This window comes from Rhipicephalus sanguineus, chromosome 2, assembly GCF_013339695.2.
Source record: "Rhipicephalus sanguineus isolate Rsan-2018 chromosome 2, BIME_Rsan_1.4, whole genome shotgun sequence".
Lineage (NCBI taxonomy): Eukaryota > Metazoa > Arthropoda > Arachnida > Ixodida > Ixodidae > Rhipicephalus > Rhipicephalus sanguineus.
This window is the reverse complement of record NC_051177.1, coordinates 136951365-136967750: the sequence shown is the minus strand read 5'-3', so window position 1 is coordinate 136967750 and position 16386 is coordinate 136951365. Positions and strand designations below refer to the sequence as shown.

The following is a 16386-nucleotide window of genomic DNA, read 5'->3' as shown; positions in this document are numbered from 1 at the left end:
GACGCCTCGCCAGTAACTTCATTGAAACGTTATAATGTACGTTTGTCACCATAATTGGTGTATAGCCTGTTATTTTGTTAAGTTTATTCTTATCATCGGAAGTGACCACTTGGGATTTGAGATGTTTAAAAGCGCAGAAATAAACTATACCTGGTGATCGATACGACCAAAAGTAAACGCACAGATGCTTACAAGAACAAGACAGACTGTGTGGCGAAGGCTTTATTTCATCTTTATCCTTTAAGCAAGACATATTGGGTTTTTGTACTACAATGGCGCGATTGTCAAATAGGAAGGCAGCACTGGTAGCCCTTCCAGCCACAATTCCCATATGGATTCACCGTCTTATTGCAGGTTCTTTGGCACGTGCCTCCCTTATATTGGCATTTGTTGAGCGTGGCTACATAACAAAGTTAAGAAATGTCATTGATTGATTCCATATACGATCACTCTATTACTCATTTTGCGAAAACGAAAATGCATAAAAACGCGTAGTATCACTATCTTTTTTAGATCAGCTAGAATCGATTTGTGAGCGTAAAGTTTCTATCGACAGAAATAACGCCTATTTGTTTCGTATGAGATTCCTATAATGTACTTCTTAACTCCTTTATGTTGTTCCGTTCACATTCGGGCCTGTAAGCCCAATGCGCATCTATTCGCTTAGTAAAGCGAATTTGCTCATTTTTCCACGTTCTCGCTTGCCTCCTTACTAATTGGTACTACATGGCTTCACTGATTATGATGAACGGGTGATATTACGTATAAGAGCCGATTATCCTCGGCCGTACGATGCACAGTTACACGAGCGCTACAATAATTATCAAGTAGAAAATAGTGCTCGTAGAGAGTGAAGCCAACACAAATATAAACCTTGTTTTGCTCTCGGCTCACTGTTTTGCTAATCGCTTTCGAATCTTCCCAATGAAGTGTGAGAAATCTCGCGTACAATGCAAACTGCCACTGCATACTGCATGGTATGGCGGCTACTACTGCATGGTCAAAAAAACAAATTAATTTTTTTTTTGCAATACATGATTGTCGTGGTGGAAGATACTAAAAGCGACGCTAAGAATCACCAGACTAGGCCTCGAGCACCACGCTGCACATTCACCACACAAGGTAACTTCATTGGAAAAAAACAAAATGCAAAATTACACTAAGATTATTAAGAACTAGAAGAAAGATTACGCAAAAAATGCAACAAGACATCGAAAATGTATAACATAAAGAACACGTATCATTGCAAAGCACATGTAGAATAAAGGAGTGGAATAGCAATGTAGGCACCGGTGTGCTGTATTGAAAATATATACAGACTTCCTCACATGAATGGTCACATCTCTAACACTTTTATACGTACATTTATGGCAAATGAAATAACTGAGTACAATCAAGGCTTCAAGCTATATAGTAAATGATATAACTAAGTGTGTTCAAGGAAGTACATCTTCGACTTGACGCACGCGCTGAAATGTACTCCAGAACTTCCTCATGCCAAGCTTACCGCTATAGCAGTGAAACTGTAATGCCGTTGTTGCTGGTGAACTTTTGAGAGACCAAGCGTGCCCTCGTCAACCAGCCATGTGACAGGTTTTACTAGCCAGTTCTACGGAATCCCACAGGGTGGCGGAAGGAATAAGAAACGGAGATTGACGACCACCCGTTCGTACCACGAAGCCACACAAGGAAATCCGTCCATACAGATTTCACAGAAATAAAGCTCCTTATTTGCCGAAAAAGTCTTCCTGGTCTCGGGATTAAACCCGGGGCCAACACATTTCCGGTGAGGTCGCTCTACCCATTGAGCTAACCAGGAAGCTAGCAACTGGCAATCTAAATGCGAATTTGTCCACAACTGGAAGCACACACATAATATTGCAAATATGTTATGCGGAATCCCCCTGCCGCCTTCCACCGTCAATCTCCGTTACTCTTGACAGGTTTTAATGCGCACCATCAACCGCAGCTGCGCTTCTTTCCGGTGTTTCAGAGGTAACGCCACGGTCATCGTCAGGAGAAATGTCCGGTGTTCTCAACATATTGCAAACTACTATAATTGTGTTTTACTTTATTGAATTCTGTGAACGCAAGCGTTAAGAAAAAGGTTGTTCAGGTATCACAGGTTCAAACGAAAAGCTAATGAGAAGATAACACCATTGAATAGTAAAAAAATGTATCCTTCACATTCGGGACACTGTAACGGTGTCATTTATGGATATAAAAGTTCCACAAGGCCTGCAGATGCTAAAAAACATAGTCGCCGTTAATGAAGAGGGCATGTAATGTTTTATTTGTTTTGTAATAGTCAGAAAAGGCTCCATTCGTCCTTCTCATAGGAAACGGAATCACTAACATTTCCAAATGATCTCCATACATTTCTAGACACCGGCTTCATGGTTGAGTGTATATTTTGATATTTTTCCAATTCTTCAGAGAGAGTTCACCACCACTTACTCTTGCTAAAACTAAGCAGGTAAACATTCATACCTTGGTCTTTAATTGGATTTGAGAAGTTTCTTTCTAACCGTACACAATATGTGAGCGCTATTGATAATGACTCTTCTCAAGTGCCGGTTAGCTCAGGCGTAGCTCAAGTCTCTGTTTTAGCACCCTTACTTTTTTAGTATACATCAATGACCTTCCTAACTAAATTGCAAATTTCATTGGTGTGTTTCGTAGCACAAGATTGAAAGCTTTATTGATACGTCTACGCACCAGCGTGATCGAAATACCACTTCAGCATTGTGTAAACTCTGGCTAATGTAACTAAGTACGTCTAAATAGAAAGACAGACAGACAGACAGTGAACTTTATTTGATCCTGAGGAGCTTTCGCGGGAACCCCTATCGGGGACCCGCGGAAGCCGCTGGCCGCGTCCAAGTCGGGGCTGGGACACCGTGATGTTCCGCCCTTTCTTGGGCCCTCTGGATTGCCTGGATTTGTGCCTGGAGCGATGGGCTCCGGAGTGCCTCTTCCCAGTCGGCTTCGCTGGATAGAGGGCCGTTAGGTAACGCGGGGCATCGCCAAAGCATGTGCGCTAAGGAACAATAACTCTCATTACAGTCCGGACAGCTTGAGTCAACGTCTGTGGAGATACGACTGAGAAAGTCGCGGGAGGGGAACGAGCCCGTCTGGAGCATTCTAAGTGTAATTGACTGAGACCTATCTAATTTCGGGTGAGGAAGAGGATAGGCCCTTCTACTAAGCCGATAGTGAGAGGTGACTTCATGAAACGTAAGACGCGGATCGTTATGCTGGATTTCATCCTTACTTACTTGACAATACTCTCCATGATCAGGTACTCTCTGATGAGTAGCTCGGTGTGCCTATTACTAACAATATTTTATCAAACGACGCATCGAATAAATAACGTCGGCAGCTAAGAGCATGAATGATTATCTCTAACGAAACTTTTCTTTAGCTCCAGCAAATCGAAAACAACACTATATCATTTACGTTAGATCTAACGTTGAATACGCATGCTCGATATGGGATCCTGGCTATGCTACTCTAAAAGTATATTCCAAAATCAGCGATATCGAGCTGCCCGATTCATTTATATCAATTACCATCGAACTGCTATCGTCACTAATATGAAATTAACAATTGACACCCTCCTCCTTTCTCCGCGTTGGAAGTCATCTCGTATTTCCCTGTTTCACAAGACGTACTTCATATCCATGAGCTCAAGCCCCCTTATATTACATCAGCACCCTATGTGAATGAAATCACTATTCTTTCGCGTATCGAGTTCTTTGTTTCTATCAGGCTTATTTTTATTATTGGTCGTTGTATTTATGAGTGTACATATATAGTTAATTCATTTGTTCTTTGTCTATTTGTTCTATTCATATATTTGTACAACATCCTCCAAATTCTTCTTTCCATGTAGTTTTTTTTTTCTTTACTTCTTTCTTTCTTTTTTTCCTCTCTGCTATTACTGTACTTGTGAAAGGCCCGATTTGAAACTGCTGCCATGTACGAGGGCCCTGAAACACTTTCAAGTGGTTTTTAACCGATTTTCGCCTGAGAGACCCCAACTCTAGTTGGAAATTAGGATTTGACTGACTGATTGATTGATTGATTGATTGATTGATTGATTGATTGATTGATATTTCTCAAGTGTTAATCACCGCATCAAAGTTCATGTACCTTTACAGCGTAGTCTCCCACTCTTATTTATTATTACGGAGAACGTGTCACGAATGGAATCACCTAGCTGCGCCACTAATCGCTATCACAGGCAGGCACAGTTTGTTTTCGCAGGCCGCTGACAAACGCATTATAAACCTGCATCAACCCTTGGTCCCGTGTAGCGGGTTAGGAATCCTCCAAGCGTCTTAAGCTCCGCACCACAGCGGCACTATAACACCACTACGAAGCCGGCCTGTACCCATTTCAAACATCTGGGTGGGCTGCCGGCACTGGGGATCAAACCCAGCACGTCCCTCAACAGAAGCGGACGCCCAAGCGAAACCTGCATCAAGCTGCATCACTACCGCATTTGTCATTCATTGTTTGATTGCCACTTACTTAATTGCTATCTTAAGTCTTTTTTTCTTCTTACTCGATATTGAAGTGCATTTTTCCTTGTTACTATCGTGCTCAATTTCTTGTAATTCTTTGATCCCATATAATTATGTTCTTCGTTCCTCTTCTTGTGTCATCATTTTTTTATCTGTATTTATGTACGGAAGTACATCATTCGATTCGTATGTTTAGTATGCACTGAAATTCATGGTTATTACAGCCTTGTTTTAAGTACGTAACATTATAGGAGCCCGGGCCGTCGTGTGCTTCCGTGTGCTGTCGTCGTCTCATATAGCTTGGCGTAACGCTGGCACAACCACTCATAGCATAGCCATCTGTACCATATTGAGCGCGCGCTCGCGCCAGCGAGCAGTATTCTTCCTCTTGTTCTTTGAACGCTTTGATGATGATACCAAGTGCGGAGCGCGTTCGGAGCCCGGGCTGCCGTATGCTATCGCTTGGCGTAACGCAAGCAAAACGACGTATAAAAACAGGAAGAAAGAGGAAGCAAGCGAGAAATAGAAATAGATATAAAGAAATGGAAACAATAGCAAGGAAAACAGGAATAAAGAGAACGAAAGAGAGTAAGAAAGAAAGAAAACCGAAGAGAAACAAAGAAGGGTGCCCAGCTCCACACTTTTTTCAGGCTTGGCACCAGTAGCCAACCTGGCTAAATTTCTTTATTTTCCAGTTCTTGTTTAAATATATTTTGCTTCGCTACCATTCGGCTCGTTTACCTACACTATTATATTTTCATTTTGATATAATACTGGTATTCTTTTCCCTTTGTTTGTGTTATACCTATTTTTTGTATGTATTGATGTATGCTTGCTCCTTCCCCCTATGCTTCTTGTAGGCCCTGAGGGTGTAAATAAATAAATAATTATATAATTTATAAATAAATAAATAAATAAATAAATAAATAAATAAATAAATGATATCAGGAAACAATTCAATCTGCGTTCGCCAGCGGGTGGTCATTTCTTGCCAGCTCCGCTTTTTACTCAGATTGCAGAGGCGTTGAACTGGCTTAATTTTTTATGCATCTTCGGTCGAACGCATTTACATGCTTCTGTTCCCTTCACATTGGGCAAGCATGCGCACGTGGTCTATAGGGCAAGGCAGTCGATTTCAAACCTGGGGTCCGCGTTCAAATGCCAGGTCCGGAAAGAAAATTTATTTAGTTTTATTTCTTACTTCTCTGGCGCGCGAACTATGGACGAGGAGCTAATTTATTGTACTAATACTTTTCGTATCACTTCCTTTCCTCGCATATTTATGTATGACAGACAGCTACCGCGGTTATAACGCACTGGAGCCGGTTCACACACTCGTACCTAGTGCCTCACAGTATCGCCCCATCCCAGTGCTCAAGTAACCATCGCGACTCTAGCCCTCTAAGCAGGCAGGGTACTGGATAATAATAATAATATCTGGGGTTTAACGTCCGAAAACCACGATCTGACAGGGTACTGGACGCGACGACTCAGTGTGGCTGTATTTCGCCATAGGTCTATTACGCACCGCCGCTAAGTGTTTCTCTGCGTATGTGTTGCTGACTACTGCTATTATTGAGCAAAGTGATTTCATTGCAACGCAAGAAGAATTCATGATAGGAAAGAGCGCATGTACCTGTCCTTAATTCTTCGCCTGCTGTTGTGTCGCAACTAAAGGCGCAATAATGACTCAATTATACGAGCAATGCAATTTGCTATGATGCTATTAAGCAGGATAAGATCATCAGCTGTGGTAATTCGTCATTCTTACATTATCAGGCACACATCCTCCGGAAGCTTTTGTTAGAATGTGAAGCTTCTTTCTGTATCTGCGCAATTTTAATTGGGAATGCACTTGGCTTGTTTATGATCATCTCCAAAAGTAAATTATTATGAAATATAAATAGGCTCTATGTTTCAATAACACATGTTTTCCATTTTCGGAATTTAAAAAACACCAGGCCTGCGCTGAAACCGCAGCACAGTCATAGCGAAAGCTGGAAGAACGGCGTTTCTAGAGCCCGTTGTAAGCTCTCTTGGGACTGCCAATTCAAGTACACTAGCAATGTACCCACTACGCCATGATTCACAATTTTTGTGAAGTTGGGAAGCACCTACCAAGCCATTATTCGTCATTCTGCGGAGAAGCGAGGTGCCAGCTACACGTCCGTAAGGCATTATGTGCACTTTGTTGACGCGACGACCGATGACGATGAAGAATTATGGCTGAGCCCTTTGTAATGGGTTAGAAGCTTTAAACGGCCCACCAGTTATTAAATTGAATTGGGTGACGCCCGGTCGCTATTTCCCTCTCCCGTCATGCTGTATAACATATGTTAACGTGGGAGAGAGAGGGGGGGGGGTGCGAAGAACTTTATTGAGACCCTGAGGAAATGGATCATGCGCTTATGGGCTGGACTTCCTTGGCAACCAATACAAGGGCACTTGCGAGGAATCCACTACGCTATATAAATCATTGCAATTTTTGAGAAGTACGGATGCAGGCAATATGTCATTTTTCGTCATTCTACGGAGAGCCGTGGTAGCTCCTAAACGCATCTAAGACATTATGCGCATTTTGTTGATGCTCTGCCTGATGACGATGAAGAAATATGGCGGAGCCCTTTGTAATGGGTTGGAAGCATTCAACAACCTACTTTTTGCGCAATTGGCATTGTGTGGCGCCTGGTTACAGAATTCGCGTTGCGCGACGCTTGGTGCTTGTTTTACTCCTCTACTCCGTTATATTGCATACCTTAATGTGGTTCCTTCCCGACATGATACCTGTATAGGACCTTTTTTCAAAGCAGTTTGAAGCACCGGCATGGTACAGAGGTTGAATACTGGGCTCCCGCGCAGAGCTAGGGCCCAGGTTCGAACCTCGTTCGATCCTGGAATGTTTTTTCTTATTTCGTTTTTTTTTTATTTCGAGCGATAGTGGTTACGGACACCGGCGGTGGCCGCGGACAACTACGGCGCCAAAAACGGTCGATGAAATGATGTCATAACACCTTTCGCTGTAAAATTACAGATATTATAAAACTTCTAAAAGCTATTTTTAAATGGTAAACCTTGTCTGCGTCACATTGTTATGAGAAGATGAGAGCAAAACATGAAATTTCCCTGCAACATATTGAAATACATGCTGTGCTTCAATTTTTTTGCGGCACCTTAGCCTACATCAGAATAAATATGCATGTCAACGCGATGTAAAGAAACGTGAAGAGGGGACAATCTACGCCTTCTGCTTTTTGCGTTTCTTTTCGAGCGGTTGTAACTTGGATCGCGATAGATAATAGAGTCATCCATGACATATTTAAGAACGACTGTGGCATGTTTTCAATTGCCACCAACGTAAGAGTGCGATAAAAACAAGTTAGAACGCATCACTAAGGCGCCGTGCTGTTCGCATTTCTTTCTTTCGCCCCTGTACATGCATCACACACATGCACGAGAACAAAGGAAAATAATTTATACGCACTGGTCCATCAATGATGTTGAAAGAATTCACGTTCAGTGTGTGCATGTGATATTTTCGATGTTTGCTTCTGTTGCAAAAAAAGAAAATGGGGTTGTATCTTACCCAACTGGCAGCAGATTCTCATACCACCACAACCATATGAACCCAAAGACTTCCGTGATGGGCAATTTGAGTATGATATGCATCCGTACCCCAGCTGGTCACACTTCGTCATTCCTGTAAATGCTACAAAGAAATTTCATGTCTTCAGTTTTTAAGAATTTCCCACCGTACTAAAAGCAAGACATGATGCTCACGTGTTTAGTGATTTCCTTATTTTAGGCGCATTCGTTTGTAGTTATGGGGAACCCAAGCTCATGTTTGGGCGTGACGCTCGCGCGGCTAAGCTATAGGTTAGTGGGGGCAGAAGCTGCCCGCGAAGGTGGTTTGTTGCCGGATTCGCCAGCGGCGGCGGCAAGGACACGTGGGCGCATGTGCTCCTTATTCGGCCAGAGCACTGCTAGTCAGCAATAGTTACGCTGTGACGCACCACAGATGCAATCCGAGAGCTCTGCGCGTGCTTGGAAGCGAGGGTGGCAGTATTGTGGCCGTGGATGCCACCAGTTGCGATAAGAACAGTGGCGGCGCCAGACTTTGCTTTGGAAGCCTATTGTCGGACGTTTCTAACCAACACGTCAAGTGAATTACTGAAGGGTATCTGCCTCAATATCAATGAAGTGGCATCTTCTGGCACATAAGCTCAACGAAAAATTCAACAGCAATGCACGCTATTTCTACGTCTAGAATCTGCCTGGATCAGACTACTTGAATGGCGCAACCGTCATGTTTCTAAAACTTTGGTGTCGTCTGACAAGCGGTCTCCGCACCTTGTATGAACAAATATAAGTGGAAGAGCCATGAAAACATCACTTTACCAGCAGGACATATGTTACACTTGTAAACGTTGGTGAGCTAGTCGGTACATGACGGGAAGTGAAATAGAGCTGGAAATGACACAGACAAAAGGCTCTCAGCACTTCCTCCACTATACTCCTGTGGCTGTCTCGTCTGCAGCAGTGTTTCATTCAAGATCGGTTGTAGGTGTAGTACGAAAATATTTTGGAAATCTGACACCATCATATATTAGGTCGTGCGTACATAATTCCGCGATTCGAGCTTTAATAAATGGTACGCTTTCTGAGACGGCAATAGTGCAACGCGGTGACAACACTTTGTGCATGGTTTAAATCTTTCTAGTACGAAAACACTAATAATTTTTTTATATTTATTGCGCACGCGAGACGGAAGGAAAAGCGCAGTTCTGATGAAATCGTTTCCAATGATATTCATCCATAGCTTTGATACGTTTGCCTCCCGCCGCACCTGGAACAAGGGGTCATGGCACCGCTATTTGTAAAAGCATTCAGCTTAAGCATTTTCATGTTGTAAGTTGACATGGAATAAATGTGACCACCTTAGCCAACATTTACAGATGTACCTTCATGCTTCACATCGTGATTCTTTTTTTGCGAACTTTCATATTTCAATATTTTCCTTGTATTGTCGCAGCAACTATACAGATGCTACACGCAAAATATTTTCTGTCGCCTTGATGTTTGATATAAAGTCCACAAGCAAGCAAATTTTATCGCGCTATGTGTACAGTAGGCTGCGAAGAAAAATCAAGGTCTTTGTAGGAACAAGTGTTCCTATCCGTCTGCGTAGGAGGGAAGATAAGGTTTCGGTAATAGTACGCAAGAATTTTAAAGAAATAAATAATATGGGACAACAAATTAGTGGAATGGGTGAGTGGAGGTGTGTACGCCGAAGTGAAGAGAAAGTTAAGTGCGTGGCGGATTAAGAGACAGTCAAAGGTGATCCCGCGACCCTCGGGTCAGCTCGACTCTTGACACGCAGGTCGCGGGAGTGAATGGTGGCTGCGGCGGCTACATATTTTATGGAGGCAAAAATGCTTGAGGCTCGTGTGGTGACATTTAGGTGCCCTTTACAGAGCCCCAGGGCGTCGAAATTTCTTGATCCCTCCGCTATGGCGTCCCTGATAATCATATCGTGGTTTTGCGACGTTGAACCCCAATAATTAAATATTATGCATTCAAAAAACGAGTCGAAGGCGAAAACCATCTTTTTTTTTCTTCTCAGTCGTTGTGTTGATTCTGTCCCGCCACCTCCTGAAAGGGTTTTGCACTTAACGTGGTTTTGCACTGCCTCTAGGATCGGAGGCACATCGGCTGGCTTCGCACTGCCTCCATTGTTGTCCCATTGCTGAAAAAGCAAGGGGATTGCATGATGACGTCACAAATTCTTGCAATCTGTGACGTCATGATGACGTCATATGGGGACATCACCACGTCATGATTTCTTTGCATCACCTGTGTCGATACGGCCTACGGGAGACGCCGGTGAATTTTCACGTTTGATGAGGCATCTAAGGCTTACACCTTCATAATGGAGCACATTCTATTCACGAGCATTACAGCTCACTTTATTACCCATTCTGTGATTACGCCATGTCATCATGACTTTCGTAAGATGTTTTTTCTCTGTTTCGCAATTATTGGTATTGACAAATGATATTGCTTCTGCTTAAGATAAACGGCTTGCGGTTCAATACATTGCCTCGATTTCACAGAAGTTTTGAATACGGTACCTCACTCGTTACGCATAGAAAAGATGCTGAGGTATAAAATTCACCCGAAGATTATCTCATGCATGATAGAATATCTTACACTGTGCCGGCAATTCATCGTTGTAAATTGGGTTTAGTCGCGCGCGCGGTAAGTTTCGTCTGGTGTGCCTCAGGGCTCTGTTCTTAGTCCTTTGCTATTCTTATTGTATATAAACAATTTTGGCGACGGTTTCACATTGCAGTTGAGATTGCTTGCAGATGACTGCGTGGTTTATAGGGTGACTTGCAGTACGGACGACCTCAGCCTGATTCAGCAAGACCTCGGTCGAAGTGGCGAGCTAAACCTAGCAAAAACTTTCAATATGACATTGACTCAAATAAAGAACCTTTAAGTTTCTGCTACACCTTTAACAGCCTTGTAATTGTCAAAGTGACACAGTTTGTATACCTAGGTGTTTCGTATACCACAGTATTATCGTGGCAGAATCAGGTTAACTGCGTAAATTGGAATGCGGGTAAAATGATCGGCTTTGTTCGCAGGAACTCTCAGTCAGTCCACACGTAAGATATTATACAAGGCGCACGTGAGGTCTGTCCTTGATTGCGCTTGTGTATTGTAGGACCGGTCCGTGACGTTTATAAACTTGAAATTGTACATAACCTATACTGCATCTTAGAAGTTCTCTTCAGCACTGTAGAGGTGAAAATCTCTTACGATGTATTCATACGTGCCGCGTCGTCTGCTCAGCGTCTCCTTGGCGTCTGCGCGCTTGTGATTGGGGAGTAGAGTGAGCAGACGGCAGTGTGAAAAACATGGTTCATTCTTCCGTCATAGGAATAGGTACAACACGAAAGTAAAACGTTTCCTTAAAGAAATTGTTGAATGTTTACTGTACATTGATATAAGAGAGCTTGCACAATGTCCATTTCTGTTTGGCAGCTATAGCACCGTTTACCGTGGATGCACCTACGTTGACGCATGGTGGTACATCCTCATTGCGACGACTAACGTCCACGATCAATGATTAAACAAACCGTTCTGGTAGCGTAGTTGTTAACGATGAGAGCGTAATAAAAAAAAAGGGGTATGACAGCCATAAGAGCGTCGCTGAGTGGACGCAGAACTTCGGCTAAAGTCACCATCCCGCGGCATGGTAAAGAGTTATTCAACACAATGGCCGGATAGAAGAAAACGCAACGCGCGTCGAGTCTCCCTTGTAGCCCGGCCGATATTTTTGGGGGGCGAGCGTAAGCGGGGAACGCGTTGTTAGTCAGGTGAGGCAGGCACGCGTCGCAGAGCTATTTTAGGGGCGTAGCTTCTCTTAGTCTACCCTTGTCCCATGTTGGCACTTAACGGCCTTTAACTTTCACAGTGATGCATTCCTTATCTCATTCGTCCTCTTAGCGTAGTTTTCACACGCAAGTGGAGCTCATCCGCCGTCGAAGCGGCACTCATGTAATGTGAGTGCGCGCAGCATCGAGCGGCCGCTGCTGCGGGTTTGTCAAGCGGCTGATCGCAAGACAAAGCTTGCTGAACCATGACACCGGGCTGCGAATTTGTTGGTGTGGAGCTGCTTATTTGTGATTATGTCACGTACAAATATTTTTAGCAACTTATATCCGAGTTTCAGCCCATAACGAACGACGCGACCGCTAGGCTGGCATGGTCACATGTGACGCACTATAACTTGTTAGCAACCAAAATAATGCAACGTTTTTTTCTGCACAATGGTAGATGACGTCCTTGAATTCAATGAGATGGGATTAAAAAAAAAATTAAAAATGGCCTTTTTGAGAAAATCATTTTCAATGTTCGGCGTTTTTGGTAAATCGCTTCCGTTTCAGCCCAATTAACAAATAAAACGGAGCGCGATAAAACCACGCACATTATTTTAAAATATAGCGAAAGTATAAAAGTTAATATGTACCAATTTGTATTATCCTCACTTTAACTTGCTTGCAGCAATAAATTCCTGAATTACAGGTATTTTGTGCGATTTGCCAAGTTTGTGATTTTTTTATTTAAAAGTGCTTCGACAAGTAAGGAAAATAATAGACTCGTAAGATTGTATATCACTTGTTATTTAAGGGGAATAAATATTGTGACGAAGACGTGCACCGTTTTTTCCCTAGGTGCGCTCAAAATTCAGAAATCACGAAATTGGCGGAAAACCGTTTTTTGCGGCCAAAATTTGTATATTTTTTTTCAGGCGAACAAATTTTAGCAACGTTGCTTGTTGGGCGAGTTGGAACGAGTCAGTCATAACGTAGTTCAGCGCAAAAAACAGGCAACAGACGAGTAAGAGGACAAGGACACAGCGCATCGTCTGTTGCCTGTTTTTTGCGCTGAACTACGTTATGACGAACAAATTTTTTTTTTCGCAAAACTAACTGCGAAACCATTGTTCTGGGTGTAATGCCTAGACCAACAGTAAATTTCATCAGAATCGGGAATGGTGACCGGGACCTCGTGTTCGATCTTATCTGGACACACCTGTCGTCGTCGTCAACGTAACAATGACATGTTTTTTGCTTTTTTGAAATGAGTTTTGTTTCTTTAAAATTGCTCGTTTTGTATGACCGATGTGTATTTGGGAAGTTTTTTAAACTACTTTATCTGGTATTCTTGTTATCGGTTCCTTGTGTCTACTCCAGTATCAGATCACGCATTTTAACCCGTGTTGAGGTTACTAAATATTCAAGTGTTCTATGGCAAACCTATTGCATATTTCCTATATAAATTACCCTTGTGAATCTACTGTAGCTATCACAGATCATACCGTTTCTTTTTTTTTCTTACGCGTATTGCATAGCAGTTGATCAGCTTAAAGTGACCGTAAACCCATCAGCCCATTTTAATGCCCTTTGCGCTGCGGGTACCAAGCAAATAAATAGGTTTTTATAATAATTCTTAGTGTTTGCTAGAAAAAGAAGCAGCCTCTGGGCAATCTTCCAACACTCGGTCTTATATTCCATACAACGCACAGTTAGAGGATTCACCGACGAAATTAAAGACAGCGCGCATTGACAAATTCCTATAGTATTCTACGATTATGTTTTAAAATCTTTTACACCCTTACCATGGACGCACCATAGGGCGGCTCCTGAGACAAGTACTATCGAGATACATGCGGCGCGCTTCATCCCTCTTTTGCTGCATACGACGCCTTAGTTCTAACACTGGAGGCATACTATTCATCGCCGCTCTTTTATTCTCTGGATAACAAACGTGCACACACAGATGCCCTTCCATGTTTTCAAATACTGCAGTAACAGTCGTAATGCAAGAACAATCACACGCTGTTTATTCTCAAAGTCAAGAAAGAGTTACAGAAGAAATGCCGAATGCTGCGAAGCTGCGCATGGTGTCTTCAACCTAAATCACGAAGACGATGATAAAATAAATGTAAGCCGGCTACACTCAAATTAAACAAAAATAATATCTCAAAATTCCATTTAGTGCAATCGGTCGAAGCGTTTCATGTTCGCTAGTAAAGTATTGTAGAAGTATTTTAATAACACGGCCGCTACCTAAAAAACACGGTCTGACCTGTTGCGTGGCGCCAAAACGGCGTCTCGCGCCTAGTGTCCCGCGCGTTCGCTGAAGCGCTACTGCTCGGGCGCTGCTTGCGATGAAGAATGACTCTAACAGTGTGTTGGCACGCGCGACACTGACTGAAATCGGGCAGCAAATATTGCGTTGCAGGAGTGCATTAAAGGTGGAATGGTTTATCAACATTCGAAATACCGATTAAGCCACAGACGTGCACAGGTTGCCAAAGTTGTGGAAATCGTTTGTAGACTGGGCCTCAGTACTCTTTGTGGCGGTTGCCTGCATGACCATATCACGCATACGTGAGCAGGTAACGCCCTGCAATCGAGAGGTGCTGCTTGAAACATTGTGTCGCTGCGTTCATTTACTGACGAAAATAAAGGGCATGAAGCAGCTTTGGGGGATTCTTCGCAAAATGCTTGGTAAAAGCAAAGCACCCTCTCCACTCGAGACACTTGCAATGCCGAACATGAAGAGGAAATCATAAAAGCATTTTTTCCTCATGCCAGCATTAGGGCGCCCTCTCCGCTCGAAACGCCGAAGATTGAATTCACAAACGCAGACATGGACATTCCTTTCACGCTGGGGGAGCTTCATGCAGCCGTAAAACGGGGCACATGTGATTCTGCACCGGGGCATGGCAACATCACTTGGAAAATGCTACGCAATCTGTCAGAAGAAGCCGAAACTGTCCTCCCTGAAAATGTTCAGGGTATAGTCCATGAACATTCGCGCCTGTCTATTATCAATCCTATACCAAAACCAGGCAAGGATCCTACAATTATAGCCAATCTCCGTCCCATATCGCTTACACCGACCGTCTGTAAACTCATTGAGAGGATGATACATACGAGGATAACCAACTTTATCGAATATCACACATCAGGATTGCACCGGTCTCAAGCCGGTTTCAGGCCCAACATGGGAACGCACGACAACCTCTGGTTGCTTCGAAGGGTACTCAATCGAAACTCACGATGCAGACCTCCAGATTATATTTTAGCAGTCGACATGCGAAAAGCCTTTGACAACGTCAAACAGGACCACATCCTATCGAATCTAGCAAGAATATATCCCAGCGAAAGAACGCTTGAGTGGATCGCAAGATTTCTAAAAGCACGACCAGTAAGACTTCGCGCCAATAGTAATACGTCCCCTGCGACTTACTATCTCGATCGAAGAGTTCCTCAGGGCTCTATTTTGGGTCCTCTGCTTTTTAATGTTGCCATGCTCACTGTAGCTCACGAACTGGAATCAAACACTGGTGCCCGCTATACCATATATGCGGATGATATAACCATTTGGACCGAAGCACAGGGCTACGGCAGGACCATTCAGGTTATGACAAATGAACTTCAAGCTGCTCTGATTACACTCGAAGATTTTATTCCAAAAATAGGACTGACTTTAGCGCCAGAGAAAACTGAACTTCTCTGCGTCAATGGCAGACGCAGAGAAGTATTGCCTGCTCTTCCAACAGAGCAGGCAATAACATTAACACTAGGACCACATCAAGTAACAGCAACACACGGGCACATTAAAATTCATGGTATTCCCATCCACAGCTGTAATACGGGACATCTTTGGACCACCGAGCTCAAAAAACAATGGCCAAAGCTACTGAACACAATAAAGCGCATCTCCAATAAATATGACTGAACACGCCAATCAGCCTGCGCTACCATAGCAGATCAATCGCTATTCGTGAAATCACATATGGAGGCACCGTCATATCACTGTCAAAAAAGCCGAAAAAACTGCAAGTTCTCCACCGACACATCCTTCGGACTATCACGGGCCTCCCTAAGTTTACCAATATACAAAAACTGCAGAACCTAACGCCCATGCCACCCATTGATGATATTCTCAGAAATGCGCAGACATCTCTACACAGCCGTTTACACCTCACCATACAGGGGCAAGGCACCCTGGTTTGGGACACCCGACGAGTCCGTATGGAACCCATGATAACACCCTTAACTTTCCTTTCCTGTGCCACTCTAAGACACCCACACCACTCCCAATCGGAGCCACTGCGGCAAGACAGCGGCTTTCTCAGCGACACAATCTGCACACCACCAATGCCGCATTTACAGACGCCGCTCTCGATGGACACAGCCTGGCCTTAGCATGGTACAAACCCTCGACTACTGAGGCCAAGCGCTACATATGCAGAATAGACTACGCGATGCCTACA

General features: G+C 43.4%; 1 long non-coding RNA gene across 1 annotated transcript; it reads right to left on the bottom strand.

Moving 5' to 3' along the window:
- Positions 1–210: 210 nt before the first annotated feature.
- On the bottom strand, positions 211–13838 carry LOC119383693 (uncharacterized). Its single transcript, XR_005181712.1, has 3 exons — positions 13717–13838; positions 8113–8235; positions 211–400 (listed from the first exon to the last, which is right to left on the bottom strand). It is a non-coding gene; the product is annotated as an uncharacterized LOC119383693 (long non-coding RNA).
- Between the last annotated feature and the right edge of the window lie 2548 nt (positions 13839–16386).